Below are 24,534 nucleotides of genomic sequence, written 5' to 3' on the forward strand. Positions count from 1 at the left end.
ATGTTTATCTGCATCTTAACTTACACGCATATTAACTTATACGCATTATAGCCATTACATAATTTCTGTTGCGCAGAAAATTATTGCACGGTTTGGATTTATCTCACTTTTTTTTTCTTTGTGCTTACTGCATAGCCCCTAGTCTAGCACAGAAGTCTAAGGACCCTGAAGATTCACGTCTATGTTTTGTTACTGCTCGAGCGAAATTAAATTGCTTTAGTTGATAATAAATGTTCAAACGCGGCGTTCGAAGATTTTTAGCATGTCGCGTGTTGATGCTCTTAGTAAGTTTGAACGAATTTTTGACTCCGTGATTGGAAGCCACTGAAAAAGTGGTTTCAAATCACGGAACGCCACGAAACGCGGTTACGTGCATGTAATTTATATCTCTGTGTGTTAATCATGGGCCAATACACGCCTTACACGTACCATGCTTATTTGCTGAATAAAACTGGTGCTCTGGTTTTCTTGAGCACTCGCAATACGGAGAGGCCAAAAAAGAAAAGGAACCTCTGAATCACCGATAGCGCGCCCGAATTCTACACCTCGCTGTTTCACAATGCGAACAAATTATCTCTTTTCTTCCCGTGGAGTCGTTATAAGGAGCTCCCGGCGCCAAGAGAAACACTGTGTCCGCTGCTACGTCGAGGAAGCTGCACTTGGTCATGGCTACTGCAGCCGGTTGCCATGGCGCGCACTTTGACTCCCGCAGGCGCTGTCGCTATCAGTGCTCGCCAGCGATCCCAGCTAGCCTCTAGCTCTACGGCGCGCTTTCTTTAGCGCTTGGTAAAGAGAGAAATCCGCGTCTCCAGAGGGCCCTGCTTATCTGGCCGGTTCGAAGAAAAATCTAGCGATGCATTTTTTTAAGTATGCAGTAGACCCGTTGCTTCGGTCTTCGCAGTTTTTTTTTCTACTTCTAAACAATCCTGCGACGTTGGCCATTTCTTGTTCCTAGCGTTAGCGTATATACCCGTTCAATTGGTTATTAAGAAAATTACTTATAAAGCAGCAGACGCGACGCGATATTCGGAGGTCGTGGGTTCGGACCCACCGGCGGCATGGTTGGTTTTTCTGCTGCTTTATAAGTAATATTCTTTAAACCAAGTGATTGGCACTACAAATTTAAAAAAAATGGAAACATTCCCCATATGCACCTTGGTTTCGGTGATATGTTTGTCAAACGAGCCCCTCATTTCATTTGCCTTGTCTGCTAATAGCTTAACGGGGGTCTCGGTTCTGGCAGTCTTGATGCCATTGGTAGCATAAGAAGGCTCTCGCAGAGTTTCCGCCCTCGCCGTTAGATGGCGTTCTACGTCACACTTGCGGTATTACAGGACGTGCTACATCCACCACTATGGACGAGGGTGGCGCTCGTGAACACTCTCAAGGTTCGCTTACACGCCAAACATATATACCCACGAAAGCAGCAGATTGGACAGCCGTCGCCGTAGCTCAGTTGGTAAGAGCACCGGACGTGATATTCGGAGGTCGTGGGTTCGGATCCCACCGGCGGCATGGTTGTTTTTTCTGCTGGTTTATAAGTAATTTTCTTTAAACCAATTGATTGGGATTATGAGTTCAAAAAAAAACATTCCCCTATGCACCTTGGTTTCGGTGACTGTTGGCTTCCTTAATATGTTTGTCAAACGAGCCCCTCATTTAATTTTATATATATATATATATATATATATATATATATATATATATATATATATATATATATATATATATATATATATATATATATATACATTTTTCTTCGTTCGCTTCGTTCACTTCGCTTCGTTCATTTCATTTCGCTTCGTTCACTTGCCTGCCCTTCTGCTATTTGGAGCTTCTGCTATTTGGAGCGAGAGCTCCACTTCTCGCATGCAAAGCTGAAGGCCAAATGACGCCTGTATTTGACCTCTAACTGGAGGCTCGTGGCTGGTGTGGCTACGGCCTCGTACCACGTGACTTGTCGCAGCTGTTACTGCTCGTTCCACCGCTCTGACCGCTCGCTCTTGTCAGTTGTGCCACGTGACTAACCGCGTGATTCACGCTTGCTGAATAAAGAGCAGCGCTCGCTGCCTATGCGCTACCGCCGCTACACCGCGCTGCGCTGCGCCAAAGCTAAACCGTGCCTAACCATGCTTAATCGAGCTTTCGCTCCGTATAGCCTCGCTCAGCGGAGTTTCATAGAACGCCGGTGCACCTTAAAGCGTTCAACGGAACGTTGGTTGTGTCCCATGCAATGCCCGCCGCGGAGAGCTCCGGCAGGTGGGCGCTGCCGCCGGCGTTGATTCGGTTCATTAACGTTGGCGTTGACAACGTTGTATACTCTATTTAATTTGAGGAAAGCCAAGGCGCATGACTTGCTCCCTGGTAAGTGTACACCTCAATCGCGCTTTGAGGTACGTGGCTGTGGTGACAGATGTGCGCTGCATGTGTTGGCGTCGACAATGTTGTGGCCGAAACGCGGCACTGGAGCAATAGGCTGCGGACACCCGGATATGTGAGACAATTGCTGCGCCATTTCCTTTCCCGAAAAATCAGTTTTCCAATAGGCCGTCGGTGTTCATTGGGTTCATTAGCATTGGAGTTGACAATGTGTCAGACTCCACTGATTTTGAGGAAAACCAAGGCGCATGACTTGCTCCCTGGGTAAGTGTACACTTCAATCGCGCTTTGAGGTACGTGCCGGTGGTGTCCATCAGCGAAAAAAAACTTGCAACCAGCGTTTCATCTTACATTACCGGAGGTATTGCTCGACATTGGTTGAGCAGCGTAGAACCCCTCTAATTTTTTCTGCTTTCCTGACGCAAGGAGAGAGCGCGTCTTTTCTAACTGATTGTTCCTACCTGCAAAGTACACGACCTGTAGGGCATTATGGTGCCGATGCCACGCTGAGGGGCGCTGAGAACGTTACGGCTTCGCCTGCATTCCTAATTGTCGCATTTGATCCCGAATGAAAGCGGCGGCACACTCCGCTAGACTGGTATCGGTCATACAGTGCGGCTGCTGGTAATAGTAGAGCCGAACCGAAAGAGAAAAAATGCTGCTGCATAACAGCCTGCGTGCTCAGTTCAAAAATGGAAGAACGGAGATAAACGGAGATAACTGGCAGGGACCTTAACTGAAACGCGGTGGCCGCTTGGCTAGTGAGTACCCGAGAAGAGAATGAGCAGATAGAAAACTAAAAGAATGGGAATGGAACGAATGGTAGAATAGGGGCACAGATAATAAACTCGCCGTCCCTGGGAGCCTGTGACAAAGATATGGAAAGTTTCTCTTGTTTAAATTCTCGACGTAATTGGCTGGAAAACGACGGAGGCCAACAATGCTTTAACTATCTTACAGGGGCCTCAGAATGGCTGCCATTATGGAGGTCGAGAACCAGCCCGCCAATTGGTATGTTTATCTAATTCGATTACCACCCCCAACAACACTGAAGCTAAAAATGAAGCATTGTCATGGAATCTTTGAGGTCGCGGGCCAACCATAGCATAGTTTCAAATTCTTCTGGATACCCTTACCCCACAAGCACATCGGCACTAAACTCTCGGCTACACTTACCGGCTACTCGCGTCTTGATTTCATGTAGCTGGTTTTGATGCGAAACCATTACTGGTTCCATTACTATTTATTTATTTATTTATTTATTTATTTATTTATTTATTTATTTATTTATTTATTTATTTATTTGAGACGCTAAATTTGCCGCACGGCATAAAACGTGATGTCATTCACGAACGTTATAATACGTTACAAAAAGGCATGAAGTCCGGTTATGTATAAAAAGTCACAATCTTCGTGCGTAAATGTTTTTGGTTAGCCACAAGTGGAAACCGGAGTCATTGTTTGAGGACAGGCCTGCCTCTTGAAGAACTCGAGCGCGCACCAGAGAAGTTCCTGGGCATGTGCACAATAGGTGGTGGACAGTGGTGTCAGAAGCGGGTGTGTCGCAGTGAGGGCATTTTTCCGGCTCAGAAATCTTCTCACTTTGCCACTGGTGGCGAACTGCAGGCGTAAGGGCCACTCCGACCCGCAGCCGCCTCAGAGAGACCTCCTCCACCCGTGATAGGTTCGGGAGAAGGGGGTGGGTGCAGAGGGGAATAAGAGCAGGTGTACGATACCTGGGGGAGGCTGAAGATGTTAAATGGGTCAAAATTGACTGCGGTGGCAAAGAGGCAGGGGGAGTTTGTGGAACGTCTGTTAAGCGAGATATCATGTCAGGTGCGATGCTATCGACATCTGTGCACGATTGAACCCAGTGGATGAGTATAGGCACCGGATAAGATTTACAAGCAGCATGTATGGCTTGGGAAACCCGAAGGGTACCACAGACTTTCTTTAGATGCTTCAGAGCTTCTTGTGCATGAGTAAATAGGTGCCCCTGGTTATAAGTAGGGTCGTCAGGTAAGGCTGCTATGGCATTTAAAATCGCTTGCCGCTCGAAGGGAAGAAATGATGAAGTGTCAGTACAGTTGGTTTGGCGGCTGTAGAGTTGAGAGTGTGTCGGGCTTATAAAATCAGTTCATCCCCCCGTTGGGCTTATTGCGACATCTGTGTACAGGATACAGCCATCATGTTGCGTAGAAAAAGCTGGTGGTAACGGCGTAGAAGACAAATCCGATTTCTTATGACGAGCAGGCTTGTTTGATCTAATGTGACAGTAGTTCCGTGGAGGTGGTTGAGGCTCGAACATTGGACGAAGAGAAACTTTCCGTGCTCTATTCGTTTGTCGATGGGTAATTAAATCTCGCAGTGTGTCCCACAAGTATCTGTGCTGGGCCCGTTACTTTTTCTTGTTACCTCAATGATTTGTCAATTGAATCTCCTGTGCGCTGCTGTTTCATTGCAGACCAATGTGTTGCCTGCCTTAGTACCAGGACAGTTGACGATCAAAAGGTGTTGAACGATTGTCTTACGGCTGTCACTGACTGGTGTAGAAAATGATACATGAGCTTAAATACGCCTAAGTGCTCACATCACTATACCGAGCAAAAAAAATCCACTTGCCTGTCGGTACAAGATGAACAGTAACGAAATTACATCTAAATGTTAGCCAATATAAATATTTAGGACTTATGCTGGAACAAAATTTAAGTTGGAGCGCTCACATTAAGAAGGCCGTCTCAGTCGCCACTCAAAGGCTCTGCACGCTAAGACATAAATTAAAAAACTGCACGTCAAAGACAAAACTCGTTGCTTACACAGCCCTCATACGTCCACTGCTCGAGTATGCCGACGTTGTCTGGGACACGCATACTAAAACAAAAATCAACCTTATTGAGGGAGTGCAACGTAAATCTCTCCGATTTATCTATAATGCCTATGGTAGGCACATCTCAATGAGCAGTCTTCTTATGCTATCGGGCCTTCCACAGCTCGAGCAGTGCCGCAAAACGCACCGCCTAAAACTACTGTGCAATATCACTAACAGCAACACCAGACTGGACTTTAATGATTCCATTCAGTATAATACTATAATACCTACTCGAGAAAAACAACCCAAAACACTTTTAGTGCCTCAATGTAAAGCAAATTCATATCGCCATTCTTTTTTTCCGAGGTCGATCCTCGAATGGAACGGACTGCCTCCTGACGTTACCGAATTCAAATCAGTTGAAACATTTTTGCTTGCTTTGCATCTTTGCTTGTGATAGTAATGTATGCAATGTGCTCTTCCCGTGTAAATCATCGGTGGTAGTCCCTTATCTTATCTGGCAATTGCACAGCAGTTTTGTAAACTATGCACAGGCCTCGCGTCTGATGTATCTTGTTGTGTCTTTTCTTGTGCTTATTTTTCTGCTGATTATTTTTATTTTTCTGGGCATGCCGTGTCAAGCACTTCTTGTAATGTGTGGTGGTGGTTGACCTTTGTCACAAGAGTATGTGGACTGTCATGCGAGCACAAAATCCAGGGCATGAAGGAAATGTCTTGGATAAGGGTCGTATCCGTGGGAGTCCTTGGCCGTTCAGGGGCCGCACCGCCGCAGCAACGTCAGCGTCCAACAGGGAGGGGAGCCACGGTGCACTGGGAGTGTGTGCAAGCACCGGGCAGGGGGAGGGGAGCCTCCGTGCACTGGGAGTGTGTGCAAGCACCGGGCAGGGGGAAGGGAGCCTCGGTGCACTGGGAGTTTGTGCAAGTACTGCTCGGGGAGGGGAGCCACGGTGCACTGGGAGTGTGTGCAAGCACTGCTGGGGGAGGGGAGCCACGGTGCACTGGGAGTGTGTGCAAGCACTGCTGGGGGAGGGGAGCCACGGTGCATTGGGAGTGTGTGCAAGTACCGGGCAGGGGGAGGGGTGCCTCGGTGCACTGGGAGTGTGTGCAAGCACCGGGCAGGGGGAGGGGAGCCTCCGTGCACTGGGAGTGTGTGCAAGCACCGGGCGGGAGGGAGGGGAGCTTCGGTGCATTGGGAGTGTGTGCAAGCACCGGGCAGGGGGAAGGGAGCCTCGGTGCACTGGGAGTGTGTGCAAGCACTGCTCGGGGAGGGGAGCCACGGTGCACTGGGAGTGTGTGCAAGCACTGCTGGGGGAGGGGAGCCACAGTGCACTGGGAGTGTGTGCAAGCACTGCTGGGGGAGTGGAGCCACGGTGCATTGGGAGTGTGTGCAAGCACCGGGCAGGGGGAGGGGTGCCTCGGTGCACTGGGAGTGTGTGGAAGCACCGGGCAGGGGGAGGGGAGCCTCGGTGCACTGGGAGTGTGTGCAAGCACCGGGCGGGAGGGAGGGGAGCCACGGTGCATTGGGAGTGTGTGCAAGCACCGGGCAGGGGGAGGGGTGCCTCGGTGCACTGGGAGTGTGTGCAAGCACCGGGGAGGGGGAAGGGAGCCTCGGTGCACTGGGAGTGTGTGCAAGCACTGCTCGGGAAGGGGAGCCACGGTGCACTGGGAGTGTGTGCAAGCACTGCTGGGGGAGGGGAGCCACGGTGCACTGAGAATGTGTGCAAGCACTGCTGGGGGAGGGGAGCCATGGTGCATTGGGAGTGTGTGCAAGCACCGGGCAGGGGGAGGGGTGCCTCGGTGCACTGGGAGTGTGTGCAAGCACCGGGCAGGGGGAGGGGAGCCTCCGTGCACTGGGAGTGTGTGCAAGCACTGCTCGGGGAGGGGAGCCACGGTGCACTGGGAGTGTGTGCAAGCACTGCTGGGGGAGGGGAGCCACGGTGCACTGAGAATGTGTGCAAGCACTGCTGGGGGAGGGGAGCCATGGTGCATTGGGAGTGTGTGCAAGCACCGGGCAGGGGGAGGGGTGCCTCGGTGCACTGGGAGTGTGTGCAAGCACCGGGCAGGGGGAAGGGAGCCTCGGTGCACTGGGAGTGTGTGCAAGCACTGCTCGGGGAGGGGAGCCACGGTGCACTGGGAGTGTGTGCAAGCACTGCTGGGGGAGGGGAGCCACGGTGCACTGAGAATGTGTGCAAGCACTGCTGGGGGAGGGGAGCCATGGTGCATTGGGAGTGTGTGCAAGCACCGGGCAGGGGGAGGGGTGCCTCGGTGCACTGGGAGTGTGTGCAAGCACCGGGCAGGGGGAAGGGAGCCTCGGTGCACTGGGAGTGTGTGCAAGCACTGCTCGGGGAGGGGAGCCACGGTGCACTGGGAGTGTGTGCAAGCACTGCTGGGGGAGGGGAGCCACGGTGCACTGAGAATGTGTGCAAGCACTGCTGGGGGAGGGGAGCCATGGTGCATTGGGAGTGTGTGCAAGCACCGGGCAGGGGGAGGGGTGCCTCGGTGCACTGGGAGTGTGTGCAAGCACCGGGCAGGGGGAAGGGAGCCTCGGTGCACTGGGAGTGTGTGCAAGCACTGCTCGGGGAGGGGAGCCACGGTGCACTGGGAGTGTGTGCAAGCACTGCTGGGGGAGGGGAGCCACGGTGCACTGAGAATGTGTGCAAGCACTGCTGGGGGAGGGGAGCCATGGTGCATTGGGAGTGTGTGCAAGCACCGGGCAGGGGGAGGGGTGCCTCGGTGCACTGGGAGTGTGTGCAAGCACCGGGCAGGGGAAGGGAGCCTCCGTGCACTGGGAGTGTGTGCAAGCACCGGGCGGGAGGGAGGGGAGCCACGGTGCATTGGGAGTGTGTGCAACGCACGGTGGTGCCAACAACCGGCGTGCTTGAAAGAAAAGTGGAAAGGATTCTGATGCTCCACCAGTCAGTTGCATCCCCCGCGCCGTCTGCTGTACACAATCTGAGATCAACTACGACATGCGCCTTGCACCGTCACACAAATGTCGCCGCGTTAGCGTTGGCGATGCGATAACGCTGTGCTTCTTTACAGGCCAGAAGGTACAGGGGAGAAGGGTCACTGCTGGAACAGCAAAATCCTTTCCCTTTAATTTTCAAGCGCGCCGCTTGTTGGCCCCACCATGCGTCACGTAAGCGCTCCGGCCACGCGGCTGGGCGTTGCCAGTCATATTGAGCGCGATAGTACATCCTTAAGACTCCAAATATCTTGTTGAGCGGTAACATCGATGCTGCTGGCATGTGTTTGTCTCCCTGGGCATTCTCATTTCCATTCCAATAGCTTTTTTTTCCACCTTGAAATTGCACCTTGCAATTGCGGCACTGCCTCGCTGGAGATGCCAAGTTCTTGGCATTTCATATTTCGTCCAGCGTAATATCGCACTTTCGTGCTAACGGAAAAGGCTTCAGGCAGAGCCGTGAACATGATTTGGACGGGCTCCTTTTCGTCTTGCGTTATTAATCTCCACCCGAGTGGGAAAGAAACGTCGAACGCGTATGTATGAGTGTCGGGAAGCACTCCACAGCTGTCTATATCGGGCCTACTTATTGAAGGAAACGTGAAGTGACCGGCGCACAAATGCGCTTTGACTGTGTGCATTTATGATCCACTGCTGGGGCGCTAGGCCTTGTCTCTTATAAGCAGAGCTCCTGCTGTTCCTATAGAGTAACGTGTCTCATGTATTTATATTCTGCAGAACGAACTTTGGTCTTATCTGTTCGATAAATGCACGGGTCCACGTCTATTTTGATTTGCTTCCCCGCCACAGCATAGATATTTCGAAACTCTCTTTGTTCTTTTTTATTTGCTTCATTGAGTAAGCAGCAAGTGCTTTGATAGGCGCATTTCTCAACCTTTCCTTTCTAGAATCTTAACATACCTACATTCTATGTGGAAAAGTGCCTTGAGAAATGCCGCATAAGCAATAAGATTACAATCAATAAGACAAAGTATACGGTTGCCTACCGCAAAACAACAAAGAACAATAGCAAAAACGAAGTTACCAAGACGTCCAAACCAATGCCGGCGTTGAGGCGCATTAGGAAACTCTAGCCAACTCGGGGCCAGTGCAACGAAAACATGGTCGCAAAGTGCGTTGCTGCGGTGATAACGCAGTTATCCGACCGTGAGTTTCAACAACGCCCCACTAAAAGAATGGGCATGTGTTGCGAATGGTGCAGGAACACACAGGGAAAAATGGACACTCGTACAATGCAACGCCTGAATGCGCTGCTCCAATGGCCTCTTCGTCATCACGCTAGGTCGGCTTCGTCCACTATTCTCGGGGCACGACACCGCCTGACAAGTAAGGACACTCGACTGCTGTGTGAAAGCTATTATTTCTAGGACAAACTCGTTCAATGCGAAAATAAGGGCAGTGCTTTAAGCCGTGTTGTAGGAAGAAAATGCCTGCGGTATCTAAATCAGATTTAAATGCACTCCATGTCTGTCTTGTATTTAGCAAGGCATCGGGTGCAAGGAGATCGCGTAACTCGGTCGATCGAGAGGGCGCCTTTACGCAGCATGTAGGATAACGTGCGGTCGACTGCCGGATGGCTCTGTTTCGGCGGTTAGTGATCATCCGTGGTCATATCTCGAAGTATGCTGATATTTTTGTATTCAGTGTTATACACAAAACCATTCAGTATAAATATTTTGTGTCGGACCAGCTTCAGTTGCTTCCTATGAGTTCTGTTATTTGTTGAACGTCGCAATTTCGATGCTACTCGAAGCCGCTGTTACGGAAATGTTCGAATATGATAGTTTGCACGATAGCTAAAGAAGATTTAAGTTTCCGTTATGTGCTTGATAGCAGACGTGAAAACAGTGAGCGCGCATGCAGATGACATGGGCAAGGAGATGGCTTTAAGTATCGTTAAGGTTTATGCCGCAGTTTCATAGACTGCGGCCGTACCGGTATGTTATCCAATTCAACCCTACCGTCATCTTCTGCTATGTGCTAGGGTATGTGCGTGTAATCATGTGCAATGTTTTGTCATTCTTGCAAAGGCAGGAAATAGCAATGTTGTTTCGAATCAGCTATGAGCTGCGCTGTTTCGTTGGCCTTGAAGATATTCTGTAGGGCTCTGGTCATCGTTACGAAAACAGCATATGGTTTCGCGCGCAGGGTATGCATCTTATATTAGTGCTACCGACAGCCGTGTTTGTGTTACCTTTCTTCTCCTCTGAAAGCAATAACGAGGAAAGGAAGAGCAAATTCCTAAAAAAACATACACCCAGGGACTCAATACAGTCGTTTCATGCTAGTTATTATATGCGCATGCATGCTTACGTTGGTGCCTCTCATTCGATCTTCAGAAGGACGACAGATTTCACTAATGGCTACTACAAGCACTAACTTTTATTTCATGCGCACAACTTTTACACTGATGGGGAAAAGAGGGGCTTATGCAAGAAAAATAATAGTCAGAACATAAAGGACCATTTTGTCCATGTTTACCGACTGAGAGTTCGCCGCGTCAATAAAGTCGCATAGAGGAAACCAGCGTCCCCGCACCCAGGACGCTAGTTCGATTCGTCGCAAAGCGAAGTTGAGAAAACACAATGCCTTGCCACTTATAGCGCTACCCGTAAGCCACAGTCGCAAGCAGGAGACAGAATTTTGAGCAAAAAATATGACAACAGGGCAACAAAACACGCGATTAAGCAGCCGAGTTGATCCGAGTGGCGCCTGCATGCCTTCCACGAGGCAGAGTTGTGTCGCGTGATCCTTAATGCCGCGAAAAACTGAAGGCAGCGCAACAGCGTTCAGTCGTGAAGCTCGGGTGCACTGCCATTTACGCTGACATTCATCACAACACTTCCATTCACGAGTTGTTCGTAGCGCCAACGCTTACGTGTCTTTGCGTTTTAAACTACGGGACTGTGCTTAACTGGCACTTTCGGCGTGCTCGCAGAATATTGTTGATGTTTTGTACAATGCGCGCACGCGCAATATTGCTCTCGGAGCTTTTTGAAATGCGTTAGCGCATTGCCCTCGGAGCTATTTGCAATGCGTGAGTGTATGGCGAAATGCGCTCGCAAGCAGGAAATTGGAGCCGACTATATCGTTGCGCTGAGCAGTGGTATACTGAGCTAGGCATGGCAAGTTGGGCGAGTCACTGCGCAAACCCACAGTAAATAAGAGACAGTAGAAACAACGCGCGCGAGTAATGGAAGGATGAAATTGACGAGTAACACCGTTTCAATCCGCGGCGCACAAGGAGAGGATGGTTGTCCAACTACAGGAGGCCGTATCTTCCGCGTCGGTGACGTTCATCACGTCCAGGGTGTCACAGAAAGCTCTCCGGAGTCGGTGTTCGCAAACCGTTTCGTCGATTCTTTCCTACGCGTTTTCGTGGAACTCTTTACGTTATTACAAGAAGAACGTTTAGGCGGCCCGATATCTCCAAGGAAATTCCTTCGGCGGCTTGCGTTTACGGCCTTTTTCCGGGGATTGTTTGGCGATCTGACGCTGCGGAATGTGTGGGAAGCGGTGGATCGACCAAAACGGCCGTCTTACGCGCGCTGTGTTTTGGTTGTGCTTCCGAGAATGAGTGTTATTTTCGTTCTTTCTGTAATACTCTTTTCTGAACTTCGTTCGTGAAGAACGAACAAAAAACAGCTTAATCTATCATAATCATCTCCAAACAGGTTTCGACGAGAGGCGTCAGTGACACCGGTCTCAAATGCTTTCTTCGTCTACTACTCATCGGTAAAAGTAAGCACATTGCTGATTCATAGGTTCTCGAGCGCTGGAAAGAAGGTTGCCGTTTACAGTACCGGAAGGGGGGGGGGGGATAATTTGTGGGTCACTTTAAAACCTTTGCGCCGTGCCCCTTCCATGGTACGCGTACGTTCTTTGTATTATAGCATGGCGTTCCTCTTACCCCCAGAAGAGGTCGCATAAAATACGCAACTTGAGCTTTTCTTGATGCCCATAAATCTAAAGAAGCAAATGGAGCGCTGATGGAACGCGCGCACACGCTACACGACCGCAAAAGACTAACCGAGCTGTCTAGACAGACATAGAATGGCCACCGCCATGAGGAAAGCCCAGGAAGCGACCAGCCATCTAGATATCTAGATACCCAGGTCAGACCTGGGCGCTCTCAGCGCTGATCGCTCGCGATTTGGAGCGAGAGAGAGGCCGCACGCTCGTTGTTAAGAGCTTGGAAATATTCCAAGAGGGGACACGGTCGAAATGTAGGACGTGGCTTGCACGGAATGACGTTGCGGAGATGGTGCTGGTCACATCGCGCTCGCTCAATGCGAAGTGAATGCGAAGTCGAAACTGAAAGGCAATTCTACCATTAACCAAGAACCAACAAAAGAAAAACAAAGAACCTTCGGAAAGAAAATGCGGAAAAGAAGCAGGTAAACTGCCCCCCCCCCCCCCCCCCCCCTCCGGCAAGCAACGTGAACTGTTCATGTACTAAGGTGGGGCAAATGAAACGCGAACGGGACAATCGAGCGTGAGCAGAACAATGGACACCTAAGTTTAGGAAAGTTCCTTACAATCGTGGTTGGTCATAAAATTCGACGACAGCCCTTTTAATGTTCTGACGGACCCTTCATGCATTACGTCTCCTTCTGTTTTATTGTGTGCCCTGTGCTCGCCTTTGAACTTTCCCTGCTCGTATTTCATTTGCCCTGCATGGTACATTAGGCCAATTGGCTCCGAAAAAGAAAAGGCATCAGAAAACGAAAGAGAGCGCCAGCGCAAAACACCCCAGCCCTTCTCAGTACAGGAGGACAAACAATGATGCATGCGTAGTACGAAGCACGGAGCGTTCAGGGCCACGTGAACGTCACAGCCGCAGTGTATGGGCTCCCGGTGGCGCACACTGACCCTAACTACGAGCGCATTCACACGGTTGAAAAGCGCAGGGCAACCGCCGTAATTCCCAATAATGCATGCGCTGGAGGACTTTCTTGGCGCCCCGATGGCCTCCCACTCATTCCATCACCTCAATTCCATCACTTGGGTGACACTTTAGATGTCACCGCCTCTGAGGATACAGTGCGTCCTCGGTGATTTCCAATGTTAATCTGGTATATATAGCGAAAGTGAGTGGCTCGATCACATTGTAACCTAAGAAATGTTTCCGTCCAGTCTCTGTGGTCTATCAACCGAACACTCATATAATAGTGCGTCTCTGGGCCTCGTTCTGGCAGTACTAAACTATGCAGCGTGTCCCGTTTATGAACTATGTCAGCGGCCACAATGCCGCGATGTCTGACTGATAACACGTGGATCAACCATTACCTATAGGAGCATTAGTGAGTTGAACGGTGGTCGGGCATTCGGCGCGTATGCGGCAAAACGCTGAAAGGCGCCCGACAGCGCTGCTCCTCCCGACGGATGTGGCGGTTCGACGCGCTCGTTTGCGCTCGGAAGGTGGCCACGGCTCAGAGGAACGCTTCGGCAATGTGAGCTTGGAGAGCTTGTTCAAACTCAGCGAAATGCCGCTTCAGCCTACGTCGCAACCATTCTACGAAACCTGAGCGGGGTATATATATTCCTTTCTTACTGTCCCCATGGAATACTTACTCAGAAATGAGTGGCGTGCCAGCTTTTCACGGCAAAGAGCCTTGGGCAATTTTTGAAAATCACCGACAAAAACTACGAAAACTGCTTTCTTTATCCACCTCGCTCTTTAATACGTCAGCGTAGATTTCGTTTTTGCTACAAATTTCTGCTAACACTGTGAAGAGAATTTTAGCACGCCCGAAAAGAAAAAAAACTACCGGAGGCACTTTCTTACGTGCTGTGAATGCGACAGCATTGTGCACATTTGCTGTCTCTGTTGTTGCTTTTGTGGTTGGTGTGTTTGCGCAACTTAGTTCGCGTTGGTAACCAAAGCGCACACCATTCAGAGTTCTGTGGGTTAATGCCCATACGCGCAGAATCGGTCTGATTCTCTACTTCATATTTATAGATTACCGCGAGTCCTCATGCCACAACCAGCGCAGTGGCGCAGCGGTTAAGATAAGCGCCACTGCACTGGCAGGCGGCTGTTTCTGTCACATTGTAAACCCACCCATGTTGCGCTTCCCAAGCAACTTCTCGCGCAGCAGCCGCGACGCTCCTTCGAGCTTCCCTGAGCTTCCTCCTATTGGCTGCAGCTTGCACGGCGTTCCGCCGAACTTACGCGAGTTGCCACCGAGTAACTCGAGTAAGCTCGGGTAAGTGTCCACACTTCCTGTTAACGCTTTCTGCAAACATTTTCAGTGGACCGCATGCATGAGCCAAGTATTGCTTACGTATTAAAAAAGTGCGAGACTTTTTATTCTTCTCTGAAGATGAACCGCATAGGCAATGCTTGGTGTGTCCCCGTGTTCTTATTTGTCAGCTGACAGGTGCAGGATCTGCCTGCTTTGCCGATTGGCAGCAAGCTGGCGTTGACTGAATTCTAAATTATAGTTCGGGCAAAAGAAGAAAAAAAAGTAGATAGCGAAAGCCACTGCGTCGCCAACAGCCGCCGACGTGCGCCATGTTCCTCCTAAACCGGGTCGCCGGTGCTGGTATGCGTTATGGCATAGCGCTATTCGTGTACGCCTCACAAGAAGAAAAGGCAAACGCTGTTAGAGAAGCTATGAGCACCGCCCTCGAACCGACGAATTTAGGAAGAACGGGGTGGAGGCGCGAGGAACTTGTCGTCATACCTCAATCTTATGTTCAATCTTACACTCTGTCAAGGCACAGGGGAGTTTTTTAGAAAACATATAAATTACCTAAAATACAAAAAATTAACGGCAAAAATCAGGCTATATACGTAAAGAATCAAATAAAATATGTTAAAGAAACGTTTCAGAACATATATCTGCACCCACCTGTACTATATAACTTCCGAACAGCTAATTTCTATGTTTCAAAGTCCCGTACAAATTATGGCCACCAAATGTTGACATTTGTGATACCGCAAGCTCCAAATGCTTACCCCCCCCCCCCGCTACTTTCTATGCCAATGGAAAAACGAAGTGACCAAAGTTATAAAAGAGCCGTGCATGATATGCTACTTTCGTGACAGCGTTGTATAAGTAAACTCCTTTGTTTGCTTTCTCGTAAGAAATTCTGCACAGTACTGCCAATTTAACTTGCGTTTTCTGTTCGAAGTCGGTGCTGTAAAATGTTTTGACTGTTTGTTTTTATTTGTTGTTTCTTTTCGTATAGGTGGGCAGACCTTAGTCAGGTGTTGTATAACGCCTTTGCCTGCTCGTCTTTGGTTTACATATGCACTGTAAACAAAAAATAAACCAATAAAAAATACTTAGCGACACGTTTATAAGACTTAGGATAAACCAGACTTGCTTTGGATTGAACTATAATAGCGTATTCTAGACAGCGATCTGGAGCAAGTTTTCTTGCTCCAGGAAACCAAGGAGCATGCTTGTCTATTTGCTCACACACTCCAACCTCCTGGGAGACCGCTTGTTAGGCCACACGAGCCGCTGAACAGATCAAGCAAACTGACCGGTCTATGCTGGAGGGAAAGGCCAGAGAGCTCTTGGACTGAGCAGCCCTCCCGGGTAGGTTTTTACCTCCTTATAAATAAAGTTTATTTTCAGATTCTCTCTCTCGCTCTTAATAGGAGATTTGGATTCAGATCCTGAGCTTTGATTGGGCCACGACGAATGGTGTGCTGCTTCGGGGATTCAGGGCAATGCTCCGAACCACCGTTAGAAATGCGCTATAAGTCAAGCCCGATCCCCCGCAGGGCCGACGCATCATAATCCGCTCTCTACGACCCGTCTTCTCAAACTGCAGTGCCAGAGTTCTTGATTACATATAACGCCAACGCTGGCAGAGTCCGAAGGAAGGTTCCTCGTACGTGGGCCAAACGCTGTGAAGTCCCTGAAGCTCTGCTCAGCATCACCCCGTTATACTGGGGCCAGTGCAACTGGCTAACATCTCGCCCGCCAACGCAGCGCGCCATGACGAAGTGCCTATGTCCCGCCATCAGACCCCTTCAGCACGACGCTTAACTTACTCGTACGTCGCTCGACGCCTGTGGTCTAGATTGGTAGGCTTTTAAAGCACCTCACTCGACTTTTCATCAACATAACTAAAAAGTATGCTTTGGCTCCCAGTGTTTCACAAAAGCAAGAAATGAAACAAATTTTATTCCTGAAAGGCTTTTAGCACGGTCTTCCAGTGCAAGCAGCCTATTGAGCACGTGTGCCGCTGAAATGACTGTAAATTCGAGGAGCAAACGGCAGTATTTGCGCGACAGCCCAGATGGCAGGTTTGTAACCCCATTTTCCGCGCGCCATGCTGGATCTTTTTCCCTCTAAATAGAACGTGACTGAACCCACAGCGAAATCGGCAAGGCATACCGGCTGGCAGCTGCCCAGCTTGCGATCTTCCATCGCCGGAAAACCGATGTTGAGGCGCAAAGGCCTCAAAAAGTTAACAAAGGCAGAAGAAAAAAATGGGGTGCAGCAGCGGAAGGAAGACAAACGCAGGGGAGGGGAGGGGGTTGCGCTGACAGATGCCGAAACGAAATTGGGCCGGAAAATGACGATGGTGCCACTTCCCTGCGTCTTTGTCTCTCGTTCTATAAAGCTTTTCATTTTCCGCTTCTGTTATTAGATTGCTCTGAGAGATGAATTTATTAAACAATAAGTAAATACGTCCACAACAAGAACAAGGAGAAAAGAAAGGTCCGCGGGATCAATCTGAACACCGAGCGACCGGGTCTCATCAGGATATCACAGCCAGTGCGATCGACAAGCAGCAGCAAAAACACCTGTGCTCCCCTGCATTGACGACGTCAGGGTTGAGCTAAACCCGTTTGTTTCGTTCTTTCTGGTGCGCTCGGCCGTAAAGAAATGGCGAGCGTCTGTTTCAAAAGTTTCTAAATTTGTGTTTTATCGGCTTAATGTCCGGAGTTATGCTGTGCGATCAATGCGGCAGTTTTCGTGGGAAGCAGATCAATCTGTTCTGCGCTTTAGGCTTCATTACCAAGCCGTTGCCGACACTGGTGCTTTCTATAACAAGTCGGCGACGTACTTTTTTTCCCGTTTGATGAACGTTTAACTTTGACTTGATGATTAGTGAGCTGTTGAAGAAATTACTAGATCAAATTCTTCCGTTCCTTAATTCGTTAAATACTATTTCGGCAGCTAGTGAAATATTTTAAACTTTTAGCAACCAAGTTATTTAGGGTATGAGATACACCATCTGTTTTAGTGTAACTCCAGAAGTGAGAAAAGCGCTCGAATAATACAGCATGACGAAATAAAATAAAAAGCCACGTGGCAGGCTCTTCTGCACAACACTAAAAAAAAAAAGAAATGCTGGATGATCAGGAATCTTGATGCGACAAATCTGCAAAGCAGTTCGATTTACCCTCAATCATTACTTTGATTTCTTTACTGTAATGAATGATTTTATTGTGAGAGTGAAGGTATGGTATGAATTTGGGGGGGGGGGGGGTGCTTCAAATGGGCAGCTGGCTTTCCCACTGTGCCTTTGAATTAAATTTCACCGACGCTTATTCGCTGTTTCGTGGGCAGCTTGTGGATGGACGCCAGGTGTAGGGTGGATGTAGGTGGTTTAGTGATGGGTGGCGCTTCTGCAGTGTACAGTTGGGTTGATGGGGTACAGAGTGTCTTTAGGGTGAAGGCGGGGCGGGTAATGGAGGTGGGTCGAGGGTGTTGGTGGGAGATTGGGCATTCCCCTAGCTAGAGAGGTGCGGTTGGGAGGTGGCTGGTTGGTGGTTCTTCTGGAGGGCGGAGGCTTCCCACAGATAACGTCGGAATTTCGCTAAGTGCCCTCTTACTGTTACCGCATTAAAACATAAAACAAGAAAGAAGGCAGCAGCTCTGCAGTATCGCACTCTGTTAAAAAAGCTGCACAACAAGAAAAAACAACTGTGTTTCATGGCTATTATTCGGTCAGTATCAAGTATTCTTGATGATCTAAACGCGATAGTGTTAAGGAGCTCGTGCCGCAGAAAAGCCGGCGTCGTTGGCCGCGAGTGAAAAATCCACGAAAAATCCGCGGAGAAGCAACCTAGGGGTTGTTCTGTAAAGGATTGTGCACAGTGGCGGCTCGCCCGCATTTATTTTTTTGTACAGAGCCTGTACGTTTGCACGCGAGCGGCGAAAACTTGATTACTTTTTTTATTTTGTAAATAGTGTACAAGCTCTCCCCTGTCATTTCTTGCTATCGCTCCCCTCTATACTTCTCACAATCCCCTCCTCTCTCTTTCCCTTTCACCTCCGCCGGGTGCGGCTCGGGTGCTTAAGATGTTAGATAGCAATTGCCGCGGCCGTCAACATCCTTTTCCGTCACTTTTTTTTTAATAAGCCACTACACACACAACCTAGGGGGCAGGGGGGTCACCTAGGTCACGTGACATTGTGGCGTCGCCACAACCTGCCCGCTGGATTATGAGCAAACTGCCCACCGTTGCAGGTGGCAGTTAAACTAATGGTTGGTCGCGAGAGGTTGCTCGGGAAGAGCAACCTGGGTCGCACAAGCCCCATCAGTGACAGCACCTGCCATCACAGGGCAGTGACACATCGGTTAACCGCTGCACCACTGTGCCAGGAGGGGTATGAGGACTCACAGAGATATATGAATGCTAAGCAGAGAATGACCGATTGCGCAAATGTGGGCTTTAACCCATTAAACCTATCGCGTCATACCCTTCCCCTTCCAATTTTTAAGCTGTACCGGCATCAATGCCCTGTTTTGTATGCAACAACATTCCTGACAGATGTGATTCAAGACATACGGCTACCCCTGAATGCTGACATATATCAGTGTGGGCAGAGAAAAAAAGAGAGAAAAATAATGTTGCCCAGCCTGAATGCTGACAGTAGGAATGATCGCTAATGATTAGATAGTGGGCTTGTTCACGAGCGATGCTGGTGAATGAGGCACGTGAATGCGCACTATTGACGCTTTGTAAATACTCTGACGCAGAGGTGTCATCACGGCCACGAACAGGGAGCTGCTGGTTGACTAATTTATTTGATATTTGGCACTGTGACTGTCTACTTATATTTCTTGGCGCTATTATATGACTGGTGTTTTTCCTTTCTAACCGCACCGGCACATATTTCCTCCCAAAGGCGTATTGCCAAAACAGCAACATTGCCACCAATGTGCCCTGTGTGGTCGGTGACCAAGTGGGCCCCTTGGGGCGAACGGAAAGTGTGGTGCAATGCTGCTGACGTCCCTCTCGGTTTTCTAAGTCATTTTCAATCTCTTCTAAAAAAAATATTCTTTACGCAGGGGAAAATAATGGTGTGAGGAATTTTAGGATTACCACTAGGTGCGCACAGCAGCATGGTAATGAATAACGACGGCGGCGACGCCGACAATGACGTGGACAGTGTGTGCACTAATAATAAGGTGATACATGACGATTACAAGCGCATCATTAACACTTAAAGTGTTTATTCCAATGTTCAGGAACAACATCGTAGCTTTAGAGATTAGATGAAATTGAATAATGAAGAAAATGAGAATTCGACGCAGTATAACAAAGGAGGCCGTTGAATGCTTCTTATTAACTCACTCATATACTCAGGTTTTTTTATTCTGCCCGCCAGCGACCATACGGTCTCTATGCTGAAGCATAGTGGAAGGTGCAAGAAAAAAACAAAAATACGTATGAGAGAAGATGGGATAAAGAGCATATAACCGACGGATCCGGTGGATCCCAGAAAAAAGAATTCAAGAGAAGAAGAATAAACTGCTCGACAGCAGGTCTGAGAAAAGTGCTTCTCCTGGAGGCCTTGTAGGAGCAATATAATAATCTAAAAGCGTAATCCTGCCAAAAGCAAAAAAACCCTAAACACAGGGGAAAAGAAAAGGCAGAATTGATACAAACAGAAATATAACCTGAGGAAAATGCACTCGAGCAGATAACAGCGTTGGAGTAACAAGAGGCGCTAGTGCCGTTTTCACCTCTGCGCAAAACAAACAAGGGCAGAAACTCTGGCAGATGCTAGTACAGTAAGCGTTAGTAAAAGGTAATAGAGTCAGAGCAGAGCCAAGTTTTCCAGCATGTGCAGAGGAGAATGCTTGGTAAATGAGGCAGACATGCGATGTGAAAGGGCCGACTTACCCCTTCGTATTTAGGACAGGTACGAAGGTTGCCGAATCCAAATGCCATTCTGATTAACAGCGCTGAAAAAGGATTTGGTCCAAAACAAGGAGAGAATCGTTTCGTGCTCTGGACACTCAGACTTGGGAGAAAAAAACTCGAAGGGTGCACGTGCAGGTTATATTTTCGCGATAGAAACGATTTCTCGGAGGAGACAAAAACTTCTTACTGTTCAGTTTTGCTTAACATTTTCCTTCTGTGTAAGTGAAGTTCTATTCCACGGTGCAGGTTCTATTCCACGGCACACATAACATGCGTTCTCTGAGCACGGCGGACATAGGACCGTATAAAGCCTATGTTAAGAACGCGACGCATTTAATTTTCTTGAGATTGAGCCCGAAGGGCACCGAGGATCGACGCTCTGTGTTGAGAAGCGATTGAAGAGACATTCCTCGCGAGCGCGGAGTTCCTGCACCTAAATCGCGAGCCGAGATTCCTTACTTGGCTCCCTTTAGGAAAAACCAGAGCGCCCACATTGCATAAAAAGGGCAGATGTTACGTTTTCGCGGAAATAAGGCGCCACTAAGTTCTTTTATAAATATTCTTAAATTAAGCAATTTTTCTGCACCAAATCAAGAGACCGGCCTACCTGTTTGGAATTCATAACAGCTAGACGTGTTAAGTGTTTTTAGCATTCTGATGTCTTCGGCGCAAGGAAGGAGTAAAGATCGATATTTTGTGTTCGCTAATTATTTTTTTATAGATGCAAAACAAAAGACAGCAAGATAAACCCAAGCCGCAAGCTGTAAGGATAGTTGTTTTTAAAACCTAAATATAGACTGTCTGTAAACGCACCAAAATGGCTACGGAAATAACTGCACAATAATAGGAATATCGTGACTGGCCGACCCATCGGTGCCAAAACTTCTCAAGCGATCTAGAGCGGATGACAACATTATTGCGGAAATTTTTGTAAGTAGCGGCGTTAGTGGTATTAATTAGTGTTAACTTTGTGCGCCCAGGAATGACTCCAGACCTTTGGGCTGGAACACCTCAACAATTCTCAAAAATAACATCAAAAGAGAATACAATGCTTTTAAAAAAATAATTAAAAGTTCTTCCTTGACTGCAAGCGAAACTATAGCAGGTGCTTCAGGGAACACTCTAAGTAATCTTCAAAAATAGGACTTTTGAGATAAAAATATGGCTTTTTTCAGCACAGCATTACGAGTGTTGGCGGGCGCCAGAAAACCGGTGAATCGTCTTAAGTAGTAAGCTGGTTAACTAGATTTTTAAGAATTATCTTTTTAACTTTTGCTGTTTTTTAGCTTTTCAGATCATTCCTGTCAACTTTTAAAGCACTCGAATACCTCTACCCGCCCACGAGGTGGACCGTATTCACCTGATTTGATTTGGTGTTTAGGCATCGGTAACACTCGTTGGGCTGTTGATTCAGATACTTGGGGTAGTGACCACAGCCCTATATTTATCTCCCTCACGCCTACGCGTCTACATGAGACTGTACGCGCTGACAATCGTTTACCTACATTCAACCCGTCTTCCGCGCTGCCTACTCTCTCTGCTGTTCTCGCGACTCACACTATTACAACTACTGTAAATGAAGACGACCCAAACCCGGACATACACCTCCTGAATCTGTGGGCTCTTCGTCGCCAGGCAGATCTTTATGCTACTCGTCACCCGATGGCCCATCGGCTTTTCCCACTCTTCCCCGCGCTACCGAACGTGCGCAGCGCTATGCTAAGCGGCTAGGCAGGCAACGCTGGGCTGCATGGTGTGCCCGCCAAGGCAATCGACATCTTTGGAGAGTGTTTCACGCCATGGAGCGCCCTTCTCAGGTTGCAGATTACACAGAGAGCATTCGCCTCGCGCTAAATGTGGATGAGGTTGCATTTGCGCAACAAGCGGCACGTCAGATTTTTACACACCATGACTGAACCTCTACGTCTTCTCCTGACTTATCGGTTACAGAGCCCTCCGATGGGAAAACTTCTGACCTAACCATGGAAGAACTGCTGGCCTCCATTGACCGCCTAAAAACGACTCCCGGCCACGAAGGCATACCTAACTCTTTATTCCGTAACTTGGAAGGGGCGGCTTTGCAAACCCTGCTTGATCGTTTCAACGAAATGTGGCATTCTGGCGTCATGCAAGGAGAGTGGAAGCATTCTATTGTTGTTCTAATACCAAAGTCTGGTCAGTCAACCTCCAGTATCTCAGTCAGCCCTTCGTCCAATTTCCCTCACGCCAACCATCTGCAAGCTTTATGAAAACATTCTCGCCGCACGCTTCTCTTGGTGGCTGGAATCCCATGATTGTTACCCAGATACCCGAATTGGTTTTCGCCCGAAAATTGAAACGGAGGACGGTCTTGTTACTTTGGCTACTGACGTGCTTCACCACTCTCCCCAGAGTCACCTTGTTCGAACCGTGATCGCTACAATCATGACAAAGGCATATGATAACATTCTTCACTCTGCCATTCCTGGCTCCTTTCAAACTCTTGGTCTTCCTCACCGGTTTATCCTCTCTATTCACGTCTTTTTAGCAAATCGAACCTTCAGCATGCGTGTTCACGGAAAGACCTTTGGTAACTTCACTTCCAATAGAGGAGTGCCCTAGGGCTCCGTTCTCGCCCCACATTAATTAATGTGGCTTTTATTCCTCTTGTTCGAGCCTTAAAGATCATCCCTTCTATCCGTCTATCCGTGCGCTTGCGTATGCCAATGATATAATCTTGTGGCGCTGTAATTCAGATGCGTCTATCCATCAGTCGGTCGTCCAGCACGCGCTGGATGTTTTGACATCTCGCCTCCCACCTCTGAGTCTAACACTCTCTCCTACTAAATCATGTTTCATTCGCATTGTAAATAAAGCCAGCTTACGGAAAGCTCCCCCTTCAAATTTTACGGCAGATAATTTTCAGATTCCTCAGGTAGAAACTGTTCGCATTCTTGGCCTACTCCTTCATACACCTGGGACTGACAGCCACCCCGTAGCTGACAGCCACCCGTAAGTCGGCTCAATCTACTCTAGGTCTGATTCGTCGCATAGCTATGCGTTCTGGTGGCGTGAGTGCTCATACAGCCCGTCTGCTTGTGCGCTCTATCCTTCAGCCACGGATAGTATGATGATGAGTATATCAGGCACAATTTCAACGCCTCACCCGCAGACAGTGGTACTCCCTTGAAGCCATTAATCGTGAAGCTATGCGCGCCATAACATATCTGCCTCGTTTAACACCCATTACTGTGCTACAGGGGTTCGCCCAACTTAATACATTCGGTGAACTCGTTGACCAATGGGTGGCGAACAGAGCTCTAAAACAGTCTCTCCAACTTCATTGTTTGAAGACGCTTCCTCAGTGGTCATATTTCCAGCTCACAGACAATCGCCCCACTGTTTCCCCGTCGGTATCAGCCGCGTATCTGCCTGAAGGGTGCATATTGTACACGGGTGCATCACATACTGCAGAGAGGGGAGTTACTGCTGTATGTGCGCGTGTGTGTGTGTGTGTGTGGGGGGGGGGGGGCATGTAGTCCCTCTCATCCGTATCTCAACTCTCGCGCGACGTAACCGCGGATACGTGCACTCCCCTGGCATTGGAGCTTCGAGCCATTTATAATGCCATTGCTTCCCTTCCACTCGCTCCCACATTTAATACCGTTCATATTTACACCGACTCTCCCGCCGCCCTTAAACAGCTTAAGGCTGTCAGACACACATTCCAGATTACACAACCAATTCATGTACTCTGCGAAAAGTACCCATGTGCTGTGCGCATACACTGGGTTCGCGGCCATGCTCAGGATCCACATAACATTCAAGCGGATAGTATGACTCACCTTGACACAAAAGACGACCCGCCACCTTCCCCTCTTCCCCCAGATCCGTTCCTGTCCCATGTTTCCGATTCTTAAGTTCTGCGCCAGCGAACACGCGCTCTAATTCCTCCGTGTTCGCACCCTCTCCCCCGTAGTCTTACTCGGCAGGAGGAGGTATCCGTGCGCCGGATTCGGGGAGGGGCGGCTCTGACACCATCTGTCCGTCATCGGTGGTGTGCAAAAGATCTTCCAGCAACTGACACGTGCCCTCAGTGTGGCGCTGCACCAGACATTTGTGATGTGCGGCACTTGTCGACGTGCCCAGCGACGGCTGCTATCAGAAAACGGCTCCTCAGGGAGGTGGGCCTGCGGTGGAACCGCGAAAGTGACTACGTGAAGTGGACTA

General features: G+C 48.9%; 1 protein-coding gene and 1 non-coding gene across 2 annotated transcripts in view; one reads left to right on the forward strand and one right to left on the reverse strand.

Moving 5' to 3' along the window:
- Positions 1–24,534, reverse strand: part of LOC144114489 (putative G-protein coupled receptor B0563.6) — a 140,814-nt gene that overhangs the window by 69,420 nt on the left and 46,860 nt on the right. The gene's annotated exons all lie outside the window — the stretch shown is intronic.
- On the forward strand, positions 1,442–1,515 carry TRNAS-UGA (transfer RNA serine (anticodon UGA)). The gene has a single exon. It is a non-coding gene; the product is annotated as a tRNA-Ser (tRNA).

Source organism: Amblyomma americanum, chromosome 1 (genome assembly GCF_052857255.1).
Source record: "Amblyomma americanum isolate KBUSLIRL-KWMA chromosome 1, ASM5285725v1, whole genome shotgun sequence".
Lineage (NCBI taxonomy): Eukaryota > Metazoa > Arthropoda > Arachnida > Ixodida > Ixodidae > Amblyomma > Amblyomma americanum.